General features: G+C 42.6%; 1 long non-coding RNA gene across 1 annotated transcript; it reads right to left on the bottom strand.

Annotated features, from left to right (window-relative positions):
- Positions 1-15,390: 15,390 nt before the first annotated feature.
- LOC140346878 (uncharacterized) lies at positions 15,391-16,327 on the bottom strand. Its single transcript, XR_011924343.1, has 4 exons — positions 16,260-16,327; positions 16,061-16,179; positions 15,601-15,969; positions 15,391-15,511 (listed from the first exon to the last, which is right to left on the bottom strand). It is a non-coding gene; the product is annotated as an uncharacterized lncRNA (long non-coding RNA).
- Between the last annotated feature and the right edge of the window lie 1,248 nt (positions 16,328-17,575).

Genomic DNA, 17,575 nt, shown 5'->3' with positions numbered 1-17,575 from the left:
CCTCTCACCTCAAACAACAATGTCACTGATGAAGAGCTTCTTAGTGAGGTCACAAAGATAATTAGCGATGAAAATGAACACCAGCGAAGATTAAGCCAAGTAGCCCACCAGAAGACACACGCTCGAAGTGCTGTGGTCGAAACTAATGACAAGGTAGCTAAAGAGCAACAAACTTCACAAACAATGAGTCAACTTGCTGCCCAAGTACAGACTTTAACTAACATGGTGGCCAGTCTAATGAAACAGAAAGAAGCACAACCCTACTACTCTCCCCCGCAACCACCACCAACCCAACTTTTCCAACCTCCCGCAAACCACCCTACACCTCCTCCAAAGAAAATCTTTCTCTGTCCAAAGTGCACTGAACAGAACATGCAGGATTGCAGTCATTGCTTTGTGTGTAGTGAGTCAGGACACAGGGCCGTGGGATGCCTGAAGTGGACCAAGGTTCAGGGAAACTGGAATCGGTCTCTGTCCAGGGACAGCCAGAGGCCGGCACACAGCCACAGTCCCACTCAGTAAAGTCCACTCCTGCAGAACCCTCAGCGCAGCACGCTAGACATCACAGTAAGCTGACAAGAGAACAGTTAAAGAGAGACAAAAGAAAACAAAGTGTCTCCTATTGCCGAAGTTCTACATTGACAGGCCGCAGGGTACCCCTAGTCGGTAAGAAGAGTTTACACAAATGTCTGATGGGTGGTTATCCTGTGACCGTATTATTTGACTCAGGCTCACAAGTGAGTATGGTTGACAGACAGTGGGTCAAAAGATACATCCCAAATCATCAAGTGAGGTCACTCCAAGAGCTGCTAAATGACGAGCTAGAGGTGTACGCAGTTAATGGCCAAGCAGTACCTTACGACGGGTGGGTCGAGCTCACAGTGACTCTAGCTGGTCACGAAGACCCCAACCTCACTGTACAAGCCCCATTCCTAGTCAGTAAGCTGTCACTCCCTCAACCTCTAGTGGGAGCTAATGTTCTTGGAACCATCCTCCAACTACAAGAGTCAGATGAAGAAGCCAGTGCTTTAATGTACAGTCTCCTACGCAGAGCATTTGAAATGGATGAAGAACAGGTAGTGGCTATGGTTAACTTCATTCAGGAGCCACAAAGACCAGACTGTGATCCAGCCACAGTGAGAATCGGCAAAAACAATGTGAGTGTTCCAGCTGGTAAAGCAGTTCAAATATGGTGCAGGGTGCCACAAAACTTTGACATTTCTGATCCCCTTGTGCTGTATGAATCTGAAGAGAACATTGCTTTAAGACATCTGAGTGTGGGAGAAGGAGTCCTAGAGATTAACAACTCTCAAAGACCTTTTGTCAAGATCCCCATTTCAAACCACTCAAAACACGAGATAATCCTGCCAAAGAGAACAGCCCTTGGTACTATCCAGCAGATCGCTAAGATTATTGAGACAGACTTGCCAGAGCAAACTCAGTCCGTACAGACCACAGTCGCATCACTCGAGTTTGATAAAGCAAACACCCTTCGTGATTCATCAGCTGAGTCCTGGTTGCCCCAAGTAGACCTTAGTCATCTAAGTCCAGACCAGCAAAAGTCAGTTGAAAAGGTGTTGAAGGAAGAATGTGCAGTGTTCTCCCGTGACAGTTCAGACATAGGCTGTATTCCTTCTCTGCAAATGGAGATCCGACTTAAAGATGATACACCAGTCCAGAGGGCCTATGCCTCCATCCCAAAGCCTCTTTACAGGAAAGTAAAGGAGTATATACAAGAATTGATTGTCAAGGGTTGGATTGTAAAATCAAAGTCGCCCTATGCAGCCCCTGTCATTTGTGTGAGGAAGAAAGATGGATCTTTACGCTTGTGCATTGACTATCGCCTTCTAAACAACAAAACTGTACCAGACAGACACCCGCTTCCCCGGATCCAGGATCTAACAGACTCCCTCGGCGGTTACAGCTGGTTTTCGATCTTGGACCAGGGTAAAGCCTACCACCAAGGTTTCATCGCAGAAGGCTCAAGGTACCTGACAGCATTTACCACTTCGTGGGGCCTCAATGAATGGGTGAGGATGCCCTTCGGGCTGTCAAATGCACCAGCAGCTTTTCAAAGGAGCATGGAAGAGATGCTTGACACGCTCCGTGACGAGTGTTGCATTCCTTACCTTGACGATGTGCTTTGCTTCTCCAAGTCATTTGATGAACATGTCCAAGTGCTGCAAAAAGTCCTCCAAGCCTTACAACGTCATGGAGTAAAGCTGAAGCCCGAGAAGTGCGAGTTGTTCCGCAAAGAGGTTCGATATGTCGGCCGTTTGGTGTCTGCAGATGGAGTGAAGGTGGACCCCAAAGACATTGAGGCTGTGCAAGCGCTCAAGCACAAGAGACCGCAGACCGTCGGAGAAGTCAGACAACTTTTGGGATTCCTAAGCTACTATCGGGCGTATGTGCAGGACTTCTCGCGCATAGCCAAACCGCTGTACGACTTGCTCCAAGTCAAGGCTGACACACCACCATCTAAACCAACCAGAGGCAAAGCAAAATATGCCCAACAATCTTCCCGATCTCCGGTGCAGTGGAACAAGGAACATCAAGAGATTCTCGAGCGCTTGATTGACATGCTCACTCAACCACCAGTGTTAGCGTACCCTGACTTCAACTACCCCTTCATACTACACACAGAGTCATCTCAAAAGGGCCTTGGAGCTGTCTTATACCAAAACCAGGACAACAAGTTGAGAGTTATCGGGTACGGATCACACACGTTAACACCTGCCGAACAAAACTACCACTTGCACAGCGGAAAACTGGAGTTCCTAGCTCTCAAGTGGGCAGTTTGCGACAAGTTTAAGGACTACCTCTATTGCGCCCCACATTTCACCATTTTTACGGACAACAATCCGTTGACGTATGTCCTTAGCACAGCTAAGCTCAATGCAGTCGGACATCGTTGGGTGGGACAACTGGCAGATTTCCACTTCGACGTAAAATACCGTCCAGGAAAAATCAACATTGACGCAGATGTGTTGTCCTGTCGCCCACTGGACATTAACAACTTCATGGAAGAGTGCTCAGAGAAACTGTCAGAGGAAGCTGTAGGCGCAGTATGGGAAGGGAGCAGAAGAGCCAAGCAAGATGATGTAGCATGGATTGCAGCTCTCAACCTCGCCACACCAAGCCAGATCCTCAAAGAACCTCTGCAGTCAATCAGTCATGACGAACTTGTAAAAGAACAAAGAGCAGATTCAGCCATTGGGAAAGTTATTGAGATGAAAGAGAAAAACATGTCACCAACAGAAGACGACGAAGTTGACACAAATACCAAAAGACTGTTAAGAGAGTGGAGTCGGCTACACGTCGAGAATGACCTTCTCTACAGGAGGACCACTGAACGTAAGCAACTGGTTCTGCCTGCTGTTTATAGACAGATCGCTCTCACACACCTCCACAATAACATGGGTCATGTTGGTGTTGAGAAAGTCCTGAACCTGGCCCGTGAGCGATTCTATTGGCCTTTCATGAAGAGAGAGATCGAAGAGTATGTCACAAGGAAGTGTCTATGCATAAAGCAAAAGAAGCCAACTACACATGAGAGAGCACCAATGGGCAGTATAACATCCAGCTCTCCACTTGATCTTGTTTGCATCGACTTCCTGCACCTCGAGACTTGCAAAGGTGGATTCGAATACATTCTTGTAGTAGTGGACCATTTCACCAGGTTCGCACAAGCATATCCCACCAAAAATAAGGCAGCAAAGACAGCAGCGGACCGTCTTTTCAATGACTTTATTCCAAAGTTTGGGTACCCTTCCAAGCTTCATCACGACCAGGGTCGCGAATTTGAAAACGAACTGTTCAGGTCACTCAGAGAACTTGCAGGTGTAGGTCACTCAAGAACTTCTCCCTATCACCCTCAAGGCAATCCGGCTGAAAGACTGAATCGCACCCTGTTGCAAATGCTACGTACATTGGGAGAAAAAGAGAAACAAAACTGGAAAGAACACCTTCCCCATGTCATCCATGCTTACAACTGCACCAAGCATGAGGCCACTGGTTTTTCCCCGTACTACCTGTTGTATGGCAGACATCCTCGCCTCCCAGTGGACCTTCTCTTTGGTCTCATGACAGGAAACGATGCTGAAACACCACAAGGATATGCTGAGAAATGGAGACAGAAAATGACAGAAGCATATCTCATAGCAAATGCTAACAGCCAACAATCAAGCTCCAAAGGTAAAGCAAACTATGACAAAAGGTGCAAAGGGGTAACACTACAAACCGGAGACAGAGTACTTGTGCGGAACCTAAATGAAAGAGGTGGTCCTGGCAAACTCAGACCCTACTGGGAACAAACAATCTATATCGTGAGAGAGCAAGTGGGCGACAACCCCGTCTACAAAGTTAGTCCAGAGACAGGAGGCCGTCCCATCCGTACTCTGCACAGGAACCTGCTGTTACAAGTGAACGACTTGCCTGTCGACATTGTTCAAAGTCAAGCTACCAAGCCAAACAAGAGAAACAAAAGGTCGGCAGAAAGACCTAAGACACCAGAACAGTCTCACAGCCCAGAGGCAAGCGACTCAGAAGAAGATGAGCCTCTCTTTTGGTTTCGTGTGCCCAGATGTCTTCATCAGGACCAACGTCCAGTGAATCAAGTTTGCAGTGAGTCCCAAAGCGGACCTCGCCCACATCAAACCCGATCAGCAGAGAGATTTTACAGGCAACCTGAACCAGGAAGAGATACTGTTACAGAAGGTGGACAAGACTCCGACCTACCACAGCTTCACAATGAAGTGGACGTGTCTGTGCCCATTCCTGGCCCGGCAGCACATTCCAATCCCGAGCCGGCACACAGCCCTGAGCCAGAGCCTGTCATCCAGCAAGAGTCACCACCCCGTCTGAGACAATCCACCAGACAGAGGCGACCCCAAACGTTCTTCACCTATCCCTCCTTGGGCCTGCCAGCCTACCAGACTCGCCCCACGGTGAACACGATCAACGTCCAGCCTTCACCGTATCCTTTTCTGTATTACCCTCCCCTTTACCCCCAACCTCTTCCTCCCTCCCCCCTTACCCCTAACCCTTACTTACCTGTTTCGTATGCTATTCCTTGCTATTAAACTGAACAGATATCTCAAGAGAGAGACTACTTGAGAAGATTTGGAACTCTGAAAGAAAGACATTCCAGAGACTGGTTGAGACTTTATTACTTTATGGGTTTTGGTTTAAGTCAAGTGTCAGGAGCCACTTTTTTTGTTGTTGGGGAGCGTGTGGTACACCCAAATATGTGTGAACACATTGTATATTGTTTTTGAGACAATTGTTTATTGACACTTTATTTTGTGCAAATACATTTGAATAATTAGGAATATTGATATTTTACATTTGGGATATGTAGTCCTGTGTTTGCATTGGTGAGAAAGAGGAGAATGAGACAAGCGGAACCTTTGGCACTGTGGTCGCGCTCCCTCCGGTTAACTATGACGGACCAACTTCCTGTTGCCTCCAGAAATAATCTGGGAAAAGACACAAGTGCACGTGTGTTTCGTTCCTCTTATCTTTCGTCTGTATTACAGGTCAGTAAGTGGTCGAAATCGCCATACATTGTAGCTTCATGCTTTGTATCACTGCTGTAGCAGTTAGAACGTAATACTGTGAGTATTTATGTGACTTTGGCTCAGTTTAAGACCAAATCACGTTGCACCGAGATCTCGCGAGATTTCGGGCGGTACCCGCGAGAGTTCGTCGTCAGCTCCGTTGATAGTGTTGTTTACACACTAGCCTGTACTTTTGATTTATGAACGCTGTATATTAGACCAGTTAATTTGGTCATCCTCCTGACATGACTTTAGTAGAGTTTAAAGGACCCAATATGTGTTGTTTATGTAGAATAGAAAATGTAATAAGAAATGTTAAGTGTGATTGATTATATTGTAAGCACCTTAATGTACATTTAAAGCTGCATTGTCCACATTAGTAAGCTTGAAGCACTTTTAGTTTATTCCTGATTTTTGCACTAAGGCAAAATGTATATAATTTAATGTAAGAGTTTTGAAAAAAATGAAAGATGCACATTGAGGAGCATTGACGTTATTTTGATTTTTGTTTAAAGAACATTGAAATGCACTGAATGTAAATTATATTTGTTTATTGAAATAAGAAATAATCTGGGAAAAGACACAAGTGCACGTGTGTTTCGTTCCTCTTATCTTTCGTCTGTATTACAGATCAATTATTCTTTTTGTTAACATGGTCGCCGCACCCGGGACCCGTAACACACAGACTCTCTTCACACAGAGGACGATGATCACCAGCACACAGCCAGACAACAAGACTGACAGAGCCACAGTCACTGGATCCTGATGCAGATCTGGAGGTGGAAATGAAACTATATTTAAAGAAGTGACATGTTATTCACCTGGTAGAAGCTAGAAGAGTGGAGCTCCTTAAAGGTGCCATAACATGCTTTTTTTCACGTTTCGTAGTCTATCCTAAGTGTATAATTGATAATAATAAGGGTTGTGCAACACCCATAACATAATAGTTAAGAAATATCACCCAGACCTTGGACCCCCTCACCAACCCGGAAATGCAGACGGCTTGGTTTGATATTCGCCTTCACCCTTGCGAAGAGCGATCTGGCTCCCCCGCCCAACCCGTGACGTAGTCTCAGAGAGCGTGTGTGTGCCCCGCCCACCCGTGACGTAGTGTGTGCCCCACAGCTGTCTGCTCCGCGATGCGCAGCTCCGCGCCAGTGAGTGAGAAACGATAGAACTTCATATCAACACTACTTTGAGACTAAATAAAACTGGTATTAATTCTACAGCGTGCGCAGAACAGATATATCTATAGATCTATATATATATATATATGTATGTGTTTGACCGTGGCTAAACCAGTTACATGTCTACCCGGAGACATTTTGAGTTATTCAGATTCTGAAAGTGTGAATTCAAAGCGTTCCAATGATGTCTCTCTCATGTAGATCTGATAATATTTGAGTAAGTTGTGGTCATTTGAATGTATACAACTCTCAAACCCATTCACTGAGAAAACGGGGCTCAAAGTTTCTCACCGGAGTGAGCCCAGAGTCACAGGGGGGCTCATTTGCATCTCATTGAGATAAGCCCTCCCCCCTGTCACACTGACACCACCTCCCCCTACAGCTGTCACTCAAGACTCAAGAGGAGTGTTGTTTTTGATGGTAACTGGACTTGAATCAGAATTAGAAGTTACTATATTAAAATGGAAATACTTGGATTACAAAAGGCCCTGAATAGAATCAAAGAATCAGAATGAGAATAGGGTTCATTGCATTTGTCGATAAACATAATTCACAGGTGATTCAGTGCACCAACAATGGTGCACTGAATGATTCAACACAAACAACAAAAGATAAGATAAGATAGCCTTTAATGTTAAAACACAGTAGATACAGGGGGAAAGGACAGATAACTTATAGGAAGTTTAAAAAACACTCTTAATAGAAGAACTCTTATAAAACAGATGCCAGGGCCAGGTATACGAACTGCAACGGGTCCATGGCTTTGAATATATGAGATATGAGATAATAGATATGATATGTACACCACCAGAGTCCAATCACATCAGAGATCACATCCTCATCCTCTTCTTGGTCTGTGCACTCTTCTGTGCTGTGACTCTCGGCTCTTGGCATCAAAGCTGTAAACAAATAACAGGACATTTAAGAAATGGCTAACTATTTCACATAAAACACTCATTAACTTTTTTTTTTTTTTTTAACACAATGTGAGAGTTTCAATATAAATACCTGAAGTGCTGATAACTCTTGATCTTTGGAAGCCGTCTGAAGAAGGGACTCAGATGCTTCTGCCAGTCCAAGTTCTTGACAAACACTTTGCCATCCACCGTTCCAACAAGCTGTGGGATACTGAGGTGAGACTCAGGAGAGCTGTTTTCCACTCCCTGATGACAAGGGCGACAATGTAAAAAAAATGAGAACAGAAGAAACAAATCTTAAGCAGAACAGAGAGCAGCACTGAAGTTTTGCCAGGCTAATGTTTACACATTACAGTAGTCAAATAATATAAACTAACCTCAGCGAAGTCTTCCAAAGCGTCAACCCTGGTCTTCATGTATGCTCGCGTGATAAGTCCAAAGCCACAATCAGGGGAGAATTTGGTGTGGCCAGCAAACTGCAGGCTCACCTGAAAAACGTTGCTTATGGTTAATTATACTCTAATCATTAAAACATGAAAATCACCAAAATAATGTTTTACACGTACCACGCTCCTTAGCAGACTTCACGTAGAGACAGGTCATGTCAGTCAGGGTGTCTTTGCCAATTCTGAAGAGGGGAAAAAAAGGTTTAGGGTTAACAGTAATATGGTAATAACACGCTTCACAGATAACAGTTCACATTGTGACGTTAACTGTGTATTTAAGATGCAAAACGCGGAGATATTGGGACATCTGCCCTCGGCTAGCGATGCTAGCTAGCTCACTTGAGATAACACTGCTCGTAAAAGCAAAACACTTGCAGAACAGCACACCAAAACATAAACATACACTCGAGTTTAAAACCGGCGCACATTAAAGTGATTAAAAGCGGGTGTTTTAGTCGCAAAGCTTACCTGGTTCAGCCGTCCTGTTGTCTCTCCCAACACCGTGCACAGAGAGACACACAGGAAGCTGATAATGGCAAGGCAAGCGCCTGATTGGTTCGAGTGACGCAGTGCGTGCGTGACGTGCAACGTACGTAAGCCACGTGACCAGAAGTGGTATCGGGACTTGCAGTTTTTTTCTCTTCCCTCGCCGAAAAATAACCCGATAACATAGCAAAGTTTAGCTTACAACTTAGCTCCGAATAGCTGCGTTTAGCTCCGGGCTGTGGCGCTAACAGCCGGTTTAGCACCATAAAATACACACAAAGCACGACCCACACAACCCACGGGCCAACCCACACCGAAAAATAACCCGATAACATGGTGATAACATCAAGTAGTCACATTAAGCCCGTATTGCAGAGTGCACTGAAGCAACATGTTAGCTTAGCATTAGCTCCACCGGAGCAGACAAGTAAGATTCTAAAGTGATCACGAGACCGCCTTAAAACACAGCGTTAAAGCAATAATTTAGTAGTAAAGTAAAAGTGTACCTGAGTAAACAGTTCCGTTGCAATGTAGTCCAGGAAATGTAAGCTCTGAAGACTGCTCTGCAGACGGTCTGGAGTAATGAGAGGAAAACACGGAGCACGCAGCTGCCATGCGGATCACAGCTGATTGGTGGAAAATGTAAACAACACGTTGGCTAGAAAAAGGTGACGCCCCCCAGGAGAGCAGGAAAAAGACCCGAAAACTCCACATTTTTAACAGCTTAATGTATACGTTTAAGACAACCAATAGTGTTATCTGAAGCACACAGGGGCTTATTCATAACTTCAACTAGCACATTCTGCAAAAAAACGAAAATCACACATTTGAAAAAAAAAATCTTTTTTCGGGTTTATCTCAGTTTCACCGAGGCCGACATGTTCCGGCATTTGGGCTGCTGCGCCACACATATATATATATATATATATGTATATAAAAGTCTTATGTCCTTCGCGCTCTTATTTCCGGGTTTTTCGGTATCGGATAGAACTTCTCTCCGTTTATTTTCCCGGTTGCTGCATCAACTGCCACATAAACCTTCACCATTGTGATAATAGTAAAGAGTGCGATATCATTAATGAAGTTTTGGGCCTCTTTGAACCGTGTTTCGTCGTAAATCGAAGCAGAATGGGCTTGTAGGGAGACACGGGAGTCTGGAGCAGCGCCGAGCCGGGGGGAAGGGGGCGGCAGGCGGGAGGGGGGTGAGGGGGGATGATGACGCGTGCCTGTGGTTATGACGCGGTCTTGTCCCACCGCCCGTCAGTTTGGAGATTCGAGGAAAGGAGATAGTCTGTAATATAGCTAAAAACTGCGGGAATCAATCAAAAAAACACCCTGGGTACATATATGAAGCACAAATAGCAATGTAAGAAGGTTAAAAGCTCTGAAAAGTCGATTTTGCATGTTATGGGACCTATAAAGTGTCGGTTTGTCAGTTTGTATTTGATTGGCTGAAGCTTGTCTACAGTGCAGCGAACTGGTCCAACAGCAGCAGCGGCTGGTCCATTATGGGCGCTGGGGCGCCGCCCCCGTCAATCTGCCAACTACGTCAATTTTTTTTGTGTCTAAAAACAATATAATTTATTCAGAAATATCTTATATTCTTATTAGTGTAAATGTGTAAAATAATAATATATATCCATATATATATCTATAAATAAGATAAGATAAGATAAGATAAGATATTCCTTTATTGTCCCACATGGGGAAATTTCATTGGTGCAACGCAGGTAGATACAGAAGAACAGATCACTTATAGGAAGTCTGAAAAACACTTTCAGTAGAAGATCTCCTATAAATAAATAAAAACTCCCATAGACAAATAAATAAATACCATTGCATGTGATCCCGACAGTAATTGCACATGAATATGTGTCACGACAGCACATAGATTGCACATGAATTTCACAGTAATTGCACATGAATTGCACATGAATTCCAACAGCAATTGTACATACGACAGAATTGCACATCAGTATTAGGTTAGGTCAGTATTGCGACGGGATAACGTGACGATCTCCGGGTAAGACGACTGTTCTCCGCAGTTTCATGAGTTCTTCCTTTGTGTAAACGCGGTACGGCGCCGGCCGGGGGGCGGGGCCGGAGCCGGGGGGCGGGGCCGGAGCCAAGACACATCGCAACGACACGACGAAAACACTCAATCCAGCCGAATAAAGTCAAAACAAGTTAATTTAAAGCAATTCCAGTGCGTGTCCCGATCGTTCGTGAAGTTCCTCTTTCATATAAACGTGTATATAAACGTGTACCGACGACACGCCGTACTTTAGCGCGGCCGGAGGGCGCGGGGGGGGGCTGGTGGGAAAACGAAAAACGCTCAAATCCAGCCGAAAAAGAGAGAGAGCGTTTACACCGGGCTGCCAGCTGTACCAGCGCCTTATGACGAATAGATATAGATGTATACTTTGCCTGCGGCCTGGCGCAGCCTGCGTCTCTTTCGTAGCCGTGGGGCGGTTTGAAAAGCGCCCCAAAGCCCCATAGAAAAGCAATGGGGATTTTTAGCCAATCAAATCACAATCAAAAGTGACTATGTCACTATGGCTTTTGCCATAGGAAAATAGCGACTGACGGGCGCAATCTGGAGCGCCCTTTTGAACGTAGTCGTTACGCTTTTTACGCTAGAGACACAGACATGTGCGCGCGCCTACGAGGAAGTGCCACACGCCGTGTTTTTCGTGTTTACGTCTTAAAACTGCTTAAAACGACTCAAAATGAGCTGCTCAACTGTTTGCTGGCTTTTGTCGTGTTGAAGTGAAAGCTGCTGATTTCATATCAATCCGAGCCGAGACAGGTGATGTGTCAAACTCTGTTACCATGACTACAAATACACCAGACAACAGCTGTAAATCTAACGTCCCATATAAATCCACCTGTAAACTTAGAAAGGTTCACAGCTGTTAATCAAGCAGAGATAACTTCAGCCATTATGTCCTCTAAAAGCTCAACTTGTGTCCTAGACCCCATTCCAAGCAGACTCCTCAAAGACATTTTCCCCCTAATTATAGACTCTATTCTTAATGTAATAAATACTTCACTCGAAAGTGCTTATGTTCCACAGTCCTTCAAACATGCAGTCATTAAACCTCTTCTGAAAAAGCCTAATCTAGATCCCAACCTATTGATAAACTACAGACCTATTTCAAATCTTCCCTTTGTCTCTAAAATCCTTGAAAAAGTTGTAGTAAAACAGCTTTGTCGCCACCTGCAGGACAATAACTTATTTGAAGTTTTCCAGTCAGGGTTCAGAGCCCACCACAGCACTGAAACTGCACTAGTTAAAGTCACAAATGATTTGTTATTAGCCGCTGACGATGGACTGGTCTCAATCCTGGTTCTGTTGGACCTCAGCGTTTGACACCATTGACCACAACATTCTACTGCAGAGGTTAGAATGTGATGTAGGTGTTGGAGGAACAGCCCTCAGCTGATTTAAATCCTATTTATCTGATAGGTACCAATTTCTTAATGTAAACCAGAGCTCCTCACCTTGCTCTAAAGTAATTTACGGTGTGCCACAGGGTTCGGTACTCGGTCCAATTCTGTTTACTCTTTATATGCTGCAGTTAGGTCACATGATCAGAAAGCATGGCATTAACTTCCACTGCTATGCAGACGACACTCAGCTGTATTTATCAATGAAACCTGATCAGAGCGATCAAGTAGACAGACTTAGTACTTGTGTGAAGGAGATAAAAACCTGGATGACACTTAACTACCTGCTTCTTAACCCTGAAAAAACCGAGGTCATTGTGCTGGTCCTAAGCATCTACGAGACGGTCTATCTGAGCAGATAGTCACACTGGACAATGTTAGTGTAGCCTCTAGTTCTACTGTAAGAAATCTTGGAGTCTTATTTGACCAGGAGCTCTCATTTAAAGCTCATATAAATCAAGCTTGTAAAACAGCCTATTTCCATTTGCGCAACATCGCCAAAATCAGAAGAATCCTGCCTAAAAGTGATGCTGAAAAACTTATCCATGCATTTGTAACGACTAGATTAGACTACTGTAACTCCCTGCTTTCAGCGTGTCCTAAAAGCTCCATAAAAAGCTTTCAACTGGTTCAAAATGCAGCAGCAAGATTACTAACAGGAACAAAAAGAAGAGAGCACATTACGCCAGTGCTGAAGTCTCTTCACTGGCTCCCCTTCGAGTCTAGAATCAAATTCAAAATTCTACTCTTGACCTACAAAGCCATAAATGACATGGCCCCATCCTACCTCAAAGATGCTATAGAACCATATCATCCAAACAGAGCTCTTCGCTCTCAGAATGCTGGCCTTCTGGTGGTCCCAAGAGTCTCTAAAAGCACAGTAGGAGGTAGAGCGTTTAGCTACCAAGCTCCTGTGTTATGGAATCAGCTCCCGACCCATGTTAAATATGCTGACACAGTCTCTTCATTTAAGTCCAGGCTTAAAACGTTCCTCTTTGAAATCGCTTATGGTCAGACTAGTTAGGAACAGAAATATAAACCCACAGCTTTAGCTACGCTGCCCTAAGAGTAACTATGCTGGGGGAAATATGACAGCTTGAGCACTATCCTCTTCTTCTGACTACTTATGCTATCAAACAATATTTATTTTTTAATTCCACTTGCAAACTGTTCACCGCCTTCTTTTTCTTTCTCTCACTCCTGAGGACCTGTGGACCCAGATGCCCCTCCCCTGGTGAAGTGGTCCCTGCACTGCAAATTTACACCACCTTAAAACTAGAAAAATACACTTGTTTTAGGGGAAAATCTACTTGAATTAAGTGAAATTATCTGCCAGTGGGGTAAGTGAATTTTACTTATCAAGAATTCTTGAAATAAGACTTTTTTTCTAAGTGGGTATAACTCTTAAAATAAGCTAAAAACACTTATTCTAAGTAACAATCCAAATTAAATTATCTAAAATTAAGCATAAAACACTAATTGTAAGCAGCAAATTAAGGTAGAAAATCTTAAAACTAGAATATAAAGCTTATTATTAGTTTTATTTATACTTAATTTTAGCAAATAAATCTTAAATTCTTAATTTGCTTATTTTAAGAAAAAGTAAAAGAAACTCAAAATGAGTGTCAATATCTTTATTTTCTAAAATATTGTACACGTTGACAAAATCTTGAACAATCCAGTGCCATAGCTAAGTATAAAATTACATCTGTAATGGACACACAGATTTACTGTTGCAAAAACATTTTGTGGCACAAACATTCACAAAGCAAAGACCTTAAACTTGCTCACCTAAATCTTGCATGTGAACGCTTTTAGAACAAAGCTGCAATTTCAACAAATACAAAAAAACAATGAAGAGAAAAACAGACACTCTAAAATCCCCTTCCTCCATCTCCAAAATACAGCACTACTATCCAATGAAATCACGCCACTCTGCCAGGGCTTTTTTGTATGAGGAGGTGGTGTCGCTCTCATGAATGGCATCCTGAAGTACTTCTGTCTGCATGACAGACAGTAAGGTTGCCACACATTTGGGGTACGTCAGATGGAAAGTGTAATAATAAGACATAAGATAAATTACCCCCTCACCAAGCTGTTCTTTATCTAATGTTGCAACTGGTGTATTGCCCACCGCAATGATGCACTTGCAACCATCGAAAAGTAGTACAGGACAGGAGAGAGTTCTCTTTTGTAGAAAAACATGGGGGTCTTCTGAAGGCTATTAAACAGAAAAACAATACATTTTATCTGGGTGTTGTAAATGTCAACTGTTAGTGTGTTCTTAATGCAACTCTATAAAAAGCATTTTACCTTAAGGCTGTGCAATAAAGCCTCACTGGCACACCCCATTTTTTTGGGCGGAAGCGCTGAAGAGGGAAAGAGTGCTGGTAGCGCCTTCAACGCAATGTGGGCATCAGCTGTAACAAAAACTAAAAATAAAATTCCATACAGTAAATTTGAGGTATAAATAAAGCCACTAATAAAACTTACTTTGTTCCATCATCATAGGTGGCTTCATTGCTTTTTTAGACACCCCATAAAAGTGGACTCTGGAGCAGAACTCCCCCCATCTCTGTCGAACTTGATCCAGGAATTTATCATTGGATGAGTCCAAAATCCTGCGTAGCTCACCCAAAACCTGAAATGAGAAAAGAAGATTATTTGGTGCAACAGTAAAATCAAATCTGACTTATTATAACTTACATTATGAAGCTCCTTGAAACATGGATATGCTTCCAAGATTTGGGCAGCTCTGTTCTCCTCTCTGGTGGCATTTGAGTCAATGTATGCCCTTCTGGCCTGAAACTCAAGATCCAATAACTGGATAACCGCATCTTGGTTTGGCTTTGGCTTCCTATACGTTTCCTGGAGTGTTTTGTAGTGCCTGACTTGTATCAGCAGACTATCCTCTTCCACTAAAATGGAAAAATCAAAGAACATTTCAGTCAACTATTATTTTAATTTACTATTGAAAGCTGATAGGACTTGTTAAAAATGTAATAAAATGATAAAATATCCTCCACTGCAAGAATTTAGGGCGGAAGTTTGCGCAGTAAATTAGCCAAAGAACTGACTTCAGGTTTTACCTTACTGATATGGTTTGACAAGAATGCATTTTGAGTTATCCAAATATGGTCAAATAATGCTTATCAAGAAAATATTGTTTAACAGATTTTGTGTATGGAGTATGTTACATACTGTAGGGTACTTACATGAATTTGAATTAAAATCATCATCAGAATTGCTGGCTGGTGAAAGCAGAATGGTTGATGCCCCCCACTGGTCGATGTCCCACTGGAATCAGCATCAGCATCATAATCTGCCTTTTCCTCATTTAATTCTTTGTCACTCAAGAAGTCAATCCGCCTTTTCTTTGGCCGGCCTCTCTCAGGTGTCGGATCCTGCTTTTTAACTGGGGATTTTATATTTTGCAATCTTTTTAGCAGGTAGGCATTAATGCTCCCCTGGAAACAAATTGTAAATTATTTTCATGGTTGCACCAAAAAGAACAACATTTAGTCTAAAAAGCAAAAACAAAAAGAATCATACATACATATTTTGTGCAGTCATCCTTGTCCTGCAGCATTGAGTAGTATTCCACGATTCTTTTAGCCATTGCAGTGACATCGGTTTTGGAGGGATATTGGACCATTTGACCGGGGCTTGCTCTAAGTAGAGACACCATACTTGTAATGGTCTTCCTCACCAGCCTGCATCTTAACTCTTTAGACATGATACACTCTTCCGTGCCAGTGCTGGCCATGTCACAGTAGTTCTTTCGGCACTGCTCCAATTCAGTATCGGTGTAGACCACATATTCCGGTGGACAGGGGAGCTGCAGGGTCTTCAATGGGGTTGTATTGGGAGAAGCAGTGGTCTGAGGGATAATCGAAGCCTGCTTTGCAGTAACAGTATGGTCTTGCTGTGTTACAGAAATAAACAAACAATGAACTGCAAGTACTAAACATAATGCACATTTGTAGAACCAAATGTTTTAACAAAATAATAAATACCTCTGGATTGAATAATGACCACAATTGTTTCCTTCTTCTGAAATGCTCTGGCCCAAGCAAAAGGTCCCTCAGATCATCACGACTCAGTGTTGAAAGCAAGCTCTCATCAATGTTGGCAGCTAATTACGACAAAAAGACAACATACATTGTTCATACAATGTAGAGCATGTAGACACCAAGACAATATACTTTACGTTACCTTTTAAGATAGATACTGTGACATCATCCAGTTTCTCCATGGCTTTATCACCTGTCAAACAAATTAAATGATTCATGATTATTACTATAGAAAACATTAATGCTAAATTAATTAAATTAAGTTAGTTCAATTACCAAAGTAAACTAACAACTTAAAATAAACCTAAAGATTGGCCACCAAGTAATACAATTTCTGACAAAGTCCAAATATCTAAAATGCTTTTTATTTGAGTCATTAGTTTCAGCTACATGATATAAGCAACGTTTTGAAGACTTGATTAGCATGCCAAGAAATAACCCCACCAACGTTTCAAATAAAATGAAAGAGTAAATTTTATTTTCTTTAAACACATTGAAAATTTCACTCCTGTATTATACCTAATTTATACAAATGTGCTGTGTGGACACTCTGTGGTCCAGTGTGGCGCCAACGCAGCTAGCTAAGTGCAATAGTTGCTAAGCTAACTAGCATCTGTAAGCCTTCTACATTAGCCACAATTTATGCTTAAAAATTCTTGTATTGCAGCTCTACCCATGATTTGACCAAAATTGTATCACTTTTCAATTCTTGCAAAGCATTAGTTATTTGACTAATATAAAAGAGAAATTACAAAAACCTTACCTCGTGTTCCCAAATCGACCATTTTTTTCTCGACTGACTGATGACGCAAGATACGCAAGATCGATGCGCAGATCGCTCTGGGTCACAACCATTTGGAAATGGCCATGGGGGTGTAACATTGATTTTGTACAAATTCATACCACCTTGCAATTTACGATCTCCAAAAATATACATGCAATTTTTATAATATTATATGGGACGTACAATATATAAAACATGGTAACAATACTGCATTACTAAATAAACTTTATTGAGTGGCCTTGACCAAGTCAAAGTCATCGCTTCCGCTTGATCCCGCCGGAATGTTCCACTGACAAAATGAATTAAATAAACTAAATTAATCTATGTCGTTGTTTCATTTTTTTATAAAACATGCTTGATATACATATTTATGTTTTTTCTGTCATTTATTTTGTATGCGCTTTCGGGTCACTGTTGTTCATTATTTCCCCTTCTTATTTTAATAATCCCACGGTGTTTGTTGGTATTGTCCAAACCTAGCGCGGCAGATTATTCTCCATTCAAACAAATTTGAGAAGAAGACACGACAGATTTATCTACAAAAGTGATTTTCTGCTTTTGGGATATCATGGCCTGTTGGAGGTGTGTGTCCCTTTTAAGTCATATTAATACTGCACATGGTCGGAGCCCAGACTTCCGCGTCATTTGTGGAGTGGATGGATGCGCCGAGGAAT

This window comes from Eucyclogobius newberryi, unplaced genomic scaffold, assembly GCF_026437365.1.
Source record: "Eucyclogobius newberryi isolate DKJ021-1_F unplaced genomic scaffold, fEucNew1.0.hap1 SCAF_11, whole genome shotgun sequence".
NCBI lineage: Eukaryota > Metazoa > Chordata > Actinopteri > Gobiiformes > Gobiidae > Eucyclogobius > Eucyclogobius newberryi.
Note: the sequence above shows the minus strand (reverse complement) of the source record. Positions and strands in the feature narration are given on the sequence as shown.